The sequence below is a fragment of the Chrysemys picta genome, chromosome 2 (assembly GCF_011386835.1).
Source record: "Chrysemys picta bellii isolate R12L10 chromosome 2, ASM1138683v2, whole genome shotgun sequence".
NCBI classification, from domain to species: domain Eukaryota; kingdom Metazoa; phylum Chordata; order Testudines; family Emydidae; genus Chrysemys; species Chrysemys picta.
This window is the reverse complement of record NC_088792.1, coordinates 118,538,657-118,547,158: the sequence shown is the minus strand read 5'-3', so window position 1 is coordinate 118,547,158 and position 8,502 is coordinate 118,538,657.

The following is an 8,502-nucleotide window of genomic DNA, read 5'->3' as shown; positions in this document are numbered from 1 at the left end:
CGCTCAGACCTCAGCCAAACCAATATCCCCATTGTTATTGCTGCTTGCTGTGTGCTCCACAATCTCTGTGAAAGTAAGGGGGAAACCTTTATGGCGGGGTGGGAGGCTGAGGCAAATCACCTGGCTGCTGATTACGCGCAGCCAGACACCAGGGCAATTAGAAGAGCACACCAGGAAGCGCTGTGCATCAGAGAAGCTTTGAAAACCAGTTTCATGACTGGCCAGGCTACAGTGTGAAATTTCTGTTTGTTTCTCCTTCATGAAAACCCGCCCCCTTTATTGACTCATTCTCTGTAAGGAACCCACCCTCCCCCTTCCCCCAGCTTGCTTTCAAAGGAAATAAAGTCACTATCATTTAAAAATCATGTATTCTTTATTAATTGATTATAAAAAGAGGGAGAGAACCCGGGTGGGGTTTGGGAGGAGGATCGGCGGGAAGGAAAAGGCTACTAAAAAAAGGTTAAAAAAATGACAGCCTTTTGCTTGGGCTGTCCACTGGGGTGGAATGGGAGGGTGTATGGAGCCTCCCTCCCCCCCCCCCCCGCCGCGTTCTTACACGTCTGGGTGAGGAGGCTATGGAACATGGTGAGGAGGGAGGGGGGTTATACAGGGGCTGTAGCGGCACTCTGTTATCCTGCTGCCGTTCCTGAAGCTCCACCAAATGCCGGAGCATGTCTGTTTGCTCACGCAGCAGCCCCAGCGTTGCATCCTGCCTCCTCTGATCTTCCTGCCGCCACCTCTCATCTCGAGCGTCTCTCCTGTCCTCACGTTGGTCCCTCATGTCCTCATGTTGGTCCCTCCTGTCCTCACGTTCACTGGCTTCTTTCCTATACTTTGAAACCGTGTCCTTCCACTCATTCAGATGAGCTCTTTCACTGAGGGTGGATTCCATGATTTCCGCGAACATCTCGTCTCGCGTCTTCTTTTTCTGACGCCTTATCTGAGATAGCCTTCGGGACGGAGGAGGGAGGCTTGAAAAATTTGCAGCTGCTGGAGGGAGGGGAAAAAAGGAGAGAATTTTTTTAAAAAGATACATTTTGCAGAACAATGCTTATACTCTTTCACGGTGACCAACACTATTCACATTACATAGCACATGTGATTTCTGTGCAAGGTCGCATTTTGCCTCTTAATATTGAGTGCCTGTGGCTTTGCTGCTAGAGATCACAGACGCGGGTCCGGGCAACAGAATTTGGCTTGCCTGCGGCCATGGTAAGCCATTGTCTTTCGGCTTCTGCGCCCTCCTTTCCCACATACCAAGCAAAGCCCGTTGAGTGCTACGGTTTTCCTGTTAACCTTCAGCAGCAGAAAACAAACTAACCCCCCCCCTCCAATTCTCTGGATGATCGCTTTATCCCTCCCTCCCCCCCCCCCCCCCACATGGCTGGTATCAGGGAAGATCCCTGCTAGCCAAACGTGAAAAGCTCAGGGCCAATTCCAGCCCACCCACCCACCCATCCCCACGCTTGGCTAACTGCAGGGAAGGATTTCTTTTCAGCCACAGGCAAACAGCCCAGTAGGAACGGCCACCTCTGTCCCCTTAATTAAATTCCCATATTTCAACCAGGTTACCATGAGCGATATCAGTCTCCTGAGGATACACAGTGAGATAAAGAACAGATGTTGCTTGAATGCCAGCAAACACCGGGACCATATGCTGCCAGGCTTTGTCATGCAATGATACCAGATTACTTGCTGCAAGCATGGCGTGGTCAAGTGTTCTACCATGGAGGACGGAATAAGGCTGCACTGCCCAGAAACCTTGTGGCAAGGCTTTTGGAGTACCTCCAGGAGAGCTTCATGGAGATGTCCCTGGAGGATTTCCACTCCATCCCCAGACACGTTAACAGACTTTTCCAGTAGCTGTACTGGCCGCGAATGCATCCCAAGTCCTCAGGGCAAAGTAATCATTAAAAACTGCTTGCTTTTAAAACAAGTTTTATATTTTAAAAGGTAAACTCACCTGAGGTCCCTTCCATGGGGTCATGGTCTTGGATACTGGCTTGGGAGGGTTGGGAGGGTACTTCAGTCAGGCTGAGAAAAAGATCCTGGCTGTTGGGGAGAATGGAGTGCTGTGTGCTCTCCGCAAGCTCGTCCTCCTCCTCCTCCTCCTCCTCTTCCCCGTCCGCAGAATCCTCAGGTGTAGCTGATGAGATTACCCCCGCCTTGGAATCCACGGTCAGAGGTGGGGTAGTGGTGGCGTTCCCCCCTAGAACTGCATGCAGCTCGGCGTAGAAGCGGCATGTCCGCGGTGACCCAGAGCGACCATTTGCCGCCTTTGTTTTTTGATAGGCTTGTCTGAGCTCCTTGACTTTCATGCGGCACTGATCTGAGTCCCTATTGTGGCCTCTCTCCATCATGCCCTTGGAGATTTTTTCAAAAGTTTTGGCATTTCGTCTTTTCGAACGAAGTTCTGCTAGCACTGAATCCTCACCCCATATACCGATCAGATCCAGTGCCTGCCGTACGGTCCATGCTGGTGCTCTTTTTCAATTATCGGCCTGCATGGTTACCTGTGCTGATGAGCTATCTGTGGTCACTTGTGCTCTCCATGCTGGGCAAACAGGAAATAAAATTCAAATGTTCGCAGGGCTTTTCCTGTCTACCTGGCCAGTGCATCCGAGTTCAGATTGCTGTCCAGAGCGGTCACAATGGTGCACTGTGGGATAGCTCCCGGAGGCCAATACCATCGAATTGCGGCCACACTAACCCTAATTCGAAATGACAATATCGATTTTGGCGCTACTCCACTCGTCGGGGTGAAGTACAGAAATTGATTTTAAGAGCCCTTTGTTTTGAAATAAATGGCTTCATTGTGTGGACGGGTGCAGGGTTAATTCGATTTAACGCTGCTAAATCCGAATTAAAGTCATAGTATTGACCAGGCCTAAGGAAGGTGTTTGGAGAGGCCATGGGGAAGTAGCCCAGGGAGTTGTAGCTGTCATACAGTGGTTACAGAAGGCACTATAGACAGCTGCAGTCCACAGGGCCCTGGGCTGGAACCCGGAGTAGAGGGTGGGCCCGGATTCCCCCCAAACCTCCCAATTGACCTGGACTGTAGGTTCTTCCAGAGGGGAAGGTCTCTGGGCTGTTCCCCAACCCACATGGTGAATCTCTGAGGCAAGAAAATCCGCCAATAAGCGCAGGACCCACCAAGATAGAGGAGGAACTTTGACACAGTAGTCAATGACGATAACATGTAAAGTCATGAACAGTCACATGAGCAATGAATTTTTCAATAGGCAAATGATGAGAGTATCCAGCTGTGAGCTAACTATTCCCAGATAGTTACTCAATTTTAATATCCCCAAAGTATTTACAAGTACTCCCCAGTATGCACACATCACCACAAAGTATTTACAAACAGAGGGGCCTGTTCCTGCAGTTCTTTACTCAAGCAACTGTTGTCATTGACTTCCAAGTAACTATTCCTGTGAGTAAGTGTTTGCAAGATGGGACTCTTGCCCATCCTGCACACAAGTACAACCCTCCCGAATTACTGACATAGTACAAATACCCACTTTTCTCCCTTTCACAAAATATAAGCAAGCCACCTCCAAAGGATTGACAAAACCACCCAATGTTACTACTGTTTAGCTCCTATATAGTTGTTTTAATAATAGATCTAAAAGCGATTGAAAAAAATAAAGCAAGTATATCACCCAAAGCACATCTGAAGAATAGTCATTTGGAAGGACAACACTGTACACCTGTCAAACCTAACTGCTAACATTGTGAGGTCATTTATTGGTACATAGCTCAGCACTGTCCCAGCCAAGGGACTGGTTTATGCTCATTGTCAGAACAGACATCTTCCAAAGAATACCAGCACACCAAAAAGATGATTTTATAAATACAGTTTATCATCCCCCAAGAATGCAGCAAACCATCCCCAATGTATTTGCAAATCACCCGATCGTTTAAAAATAACAGTGCCCCAAGTATGTTTCATGGATGATGTGTAAATCAAACATGCTCAGAAGTTTTGTGTGACCAAAAAATAAATTCCAATTGAAATAACTCTTCAGGATTCCATTGGGGAACTGTGCTGCTAAGAAGTGGCTAAATACCATAAAGATAAACAACCCAATACCAAATATTGTTCAGATGCTCAGTCATTCCACATCTTTGTTCAAAGGATGTGACAGCAAACTTTAATATTCATAAAAACCACATCTATGCACAATGCTATAGTAAACAATGCACCATGCTATAATAACTGTAATCCTTTTACTGTGTTTCTATATATATTATTGCTTTTCCTTCCACTCCCAGTGTCCTGTTCTGCTACCAGTGTCACCTCTCTCCCTGGGCAGCAGCAGGTGACCAGGGCCTTGCCAGTCAACTTCCCAGTGAAGGATAAATCAGTGCTATGGAGTCTGGGTGTATATTAGGTTATTGTTTTATTTACACATACACAGTGTCCTGGAACAGAGATGATCAAACAACATACAGGGCAATTGTTTACAGCAACTTCAGTCCAACTCCAAAGCCTGGATTCCAGAGAGCAACTCTGCCTCAAAAATTTACTCTAATCAGAGACCAAGGCAGAGGGTAATCTCTCTTGCTGGTTATACATCTCTTACCTTGGACCACTGCCTCTACACAGACCTGTGTGTGACAAAAACTACAACACTGCTTGTCTTCCCAAGACTGTAGATTTGCTCGCACACTAAAATGTTGGAGGACTATGTGTAACATCACCACCTGGTGATACCTGCCATAATAATATATTGTTAATGACCACTATTATGACTGACTTATTCCTATTTCATGTCTCTCGGCATTCACAGCTACTGAGATAAGATTGACTTAAAAGGGAGGATTATAAAATTAATGTACTAACCTGAAAGTAAAAGAAAGTGGAGAGAGGAATATGGGTTTGCTAAATATCAAAATAAGACTTTTTATACAAAAAGGTAGGGGCAAAGAGCTCTTAAAATGATGGTGACAGTTCCCGAGTCACATTCACTATTATGGTCTATTTTTTAAATTAGGACTGACATATTTTTGTTTCCAGATGCTTCATTAAGCAGGAAAGAAAGAAAATCTTGGAAATAAGTATACACATTTTTAAAAAAAACAGAAGACACCTGATGCTCTTAAGCCAGAAACCAACCTCCCCCAGACTCTTCAGGATAGAAGTGAGATACACAGATGTAATTATTTAAAGTTCTTTAAGGAATTGATGTCACAGTAATTAGATAGCTACTTACATCAAGGAATAAGGAAGTAAGACTGACAGTGATCAAAATGTGAACATATTGAAAGTTTAGCAGTATGCAAAGATGTGGGATCATAAGAATTGATTTTCTCAGGAAAAAAAATCCAGGAATGAGTCAGCAGAGCTAGTGTTTTCTGTAGGTCAGTGTAAGTTCATTGACAGAACAAAGATGGAAAGAAGAAAGTGACAGAGACCAGTTCCACCTAGCAACTCCTCAGGATGAAAAGAATGGCCAAAACCTTGGCAGAGCATGAATCACCTAAATAAAGATTACTCACATGATTTAGGATTATAGATGTGGTGTATTGAGGACTGTGTTGGAATTGCCAGCTATTGCTTTAAGAGTGCTGGTGGTGGGAGGGGGGTTTTTCCTAATTCTGCTTGCGGGCTAGGAGGGCTTTGTAGTAGAGCATGCTATATTAAAGTCAATGTGAAAAGAGCCAACTTTAAGCAACTTTTGCCTCTATTTTAGGGAGACTGTTTTCTTTCTCTCTATTTTGGGGTTCTTGTGTGTTTCTGAATTCAAAGAAAGTACCTTTGCATTCCAGCAAGAGTATTTTAAGTTTTTATCTAATTTCTATGTTTCTATGTTGTGGAACATCATAATAGAATTTGGTCCTATTAATCTCTCAGGGTCTGAGCCAAAGCTCATTGGAGTCAGTGGGAGTCTTTCCATTGATTTCAATGGTCTTTTACTCCTGGGGGAATTCTGTGCCACTGTGCAATAGAATTTGTGCAGAATTAATGTTCTGCACAGAATTTCATTCCCCCCCTCTACTCATGAGGGAATGTTTTGTTGTCTGTTTTGTTACAGACATACATGCTGACAGGAATTTTGAAATAAATTGCCAAAATAATTGAAAATGGTGTGATGATATTTTGACAAATAAAATATGCAGAATTTTAAAATATTGTGTGCAGAATTTTTAATAGTTTGGCACAGAATTCCCCCCAGGAGTAGCCTTTGTATCAGGCCAAGTGAATGGTAGTGGGTAGCAAAAAGTAACTCAGATGTCCATACTACTGCCCTGCGGTTTCTCTTTCCATTGAAAGAAGAATTAAAATATAAACTAGTTCCAATATTCCTTTCATTATAGTATCTTCATCTAATTTCCTGAACTCCTTTCTTATTGTGCAGTTGATTAAGTAGTCTTCAAAAGCACTCCTCCGATACTCTCTTCAGCTTCTATTTGTGTTTCCAGTTCCATGTCTTGCCTCCTTTTTAATCTATGGATCTCCTGATATCCCAATTTTTAGAGCATGATTCATTTTTCTGCCATTTGCCTGTGAGAAGAGTTTACCTTAACTTTATTAGCAAAGATACCAAATGGTAAAAAATATTCTCATGGCCTTAGCTGTTTAAAGAGTTAGTAAAAAGTTTGAGAATTGCATTTCCAAGTCACTAGTTCAAAGCCAGTCTTAGTTTGAAGTGACCAAAGTTGTTACCTTCCTACTGTTGTTTGGCAGACTGCTGTATATTAGAACTGGTCAAAAACAGGTAGGTATGTTTTGTGAAAAAATAATTCTGAAAATGTTTTCAACTAAAACAGAAACCAAAAAGACCTCTTTGGGGGAGGGGGGTGTTTCAGAACCAAAAATGAAAATCTGTAATTTTTTAATTCGGAGGGGTTGCTTTCTTTCTCTCCCTTTTCCTTTTCTCACATTTCCCTCACAACCTGCACTTACAGTGGCAAAATAGAAAAAGGTAAACAGGGAAGAAAAAAGGAAGAGGATGGAGAAGGACCAAAAACTTGAAAACTAAAAAAAAATAATTTTTGTTTTTGGAAAACTGAAACTTTTTTAGATCTGGGGGAGGTGTGTAAAAATGGAAAAAATAGAAAAAATGCAAATTTTCTGCCTTTTTTAGGGCTTTTTTGGTTGTTGAAAAACATTCTGAAGGGAAAATGTTAACCAGCTCCCCTCTCTAGGAAATGAGTTATATGTATATGAGATGTGTGGCCTAGTGGCCAGCATGCTGTGCTATGACTCGGAAACCCTGGCTTCATTTCCAGCTTTGTTCTCTATTTCTTAGGCAAGTCACTTCTGTCTTTATGCTTTAATTTCCACATCAGTAAAATGGGGATAAGGATACTGACCTCCTGTGTAAGGCCCCTTGAACTCTACAGATGAAAAGAGCTAGATGCTATTATTTATGTGTTGGTCCGACTCTCTTTAATATTTGGCAACTTGGTTAGCACTAGCTGGCATTCACAGAAGAAAGGCCAGGTTTTGAATGGAGTATAAGGCTGAACTCATCCATAAATATGGGCCCTTCAGCATAGACATATTGGTAGGATAGAATAGGCAAGTTTGCACTGCTGCTACCGATTCTGTGAGGGCCTCATGTACACCCACTAAAATGATCTTGCCTTTGGCTTTAGATCAGGCCTTCAATGAATAAAGAGTTTTAGTTTCTGGTGCCATCTATCTGACATCTTTCACCAGTGCTAAAACCCACTTTAAATTTTTAAATAAATAAGGCTTTCTCTTCGCCAGAACTCTGGATTCTTCTGGAACTTGGTGTGTAAAGAAATGGAACTTACAGCAATTTCCTCATGAAGCTTATAGCTAAAAGGGGGGAGGAAAGAGGACTGTGAATGAAGTTATATGACAATGTATTGTATTCTCTCAAAAATATCTTAGGCCTCACCCATTCACAAAACTACACCAGTTCAGCTACGTTAATTAAACTGGGTTAGTTAAACCACTGCAAACCTTATAGCGAGTTAGTTAAAATCTCCTCACGATCAACTTAAATTAAATAAATAAATAAATAAATAAAAAGTCATTCTTAAACTGAAATAAGAATGTCCACACAAGGGTTTGCACTGCTTTAACTAAATCAGTTTAAATTCACACTTTAGGTTAAACCAATGCAACTTTCCTATCAGGGCCGGCTCTAACTTTTTTGCTGCCCCAAGCAGCAAAAAAGAAGCGACGCCCCACGAACCCCCCTGCCGCGCCGCCGGACCCCCCCCCCCCCGAGCGCCGCGCCACCGGAACTCCCCCCCCCCCGAGCGCCGCACCACCGGAACCCCCCGAGCGTCGAGCCCCGAGCCCCGCGCCGCCGGAGCCCGCCCCCGCCCAGCACCGCCAGTACCCCAGCGCCGCACCCGCGCCCGCGCTGCCGGAGCGCCCCCCCGCGGAATGCCGCGCCACGCCGCGCTCCCCCCGCTGCCCCTTACCAGGTGCCGCACCAAGCATGTGCTTGGGTGCCTGGTGCCTGGAGCCGGCCCTGTTTCCTATATAGGCAAGGCCTTAGTCTGAAAGCTCCAGTG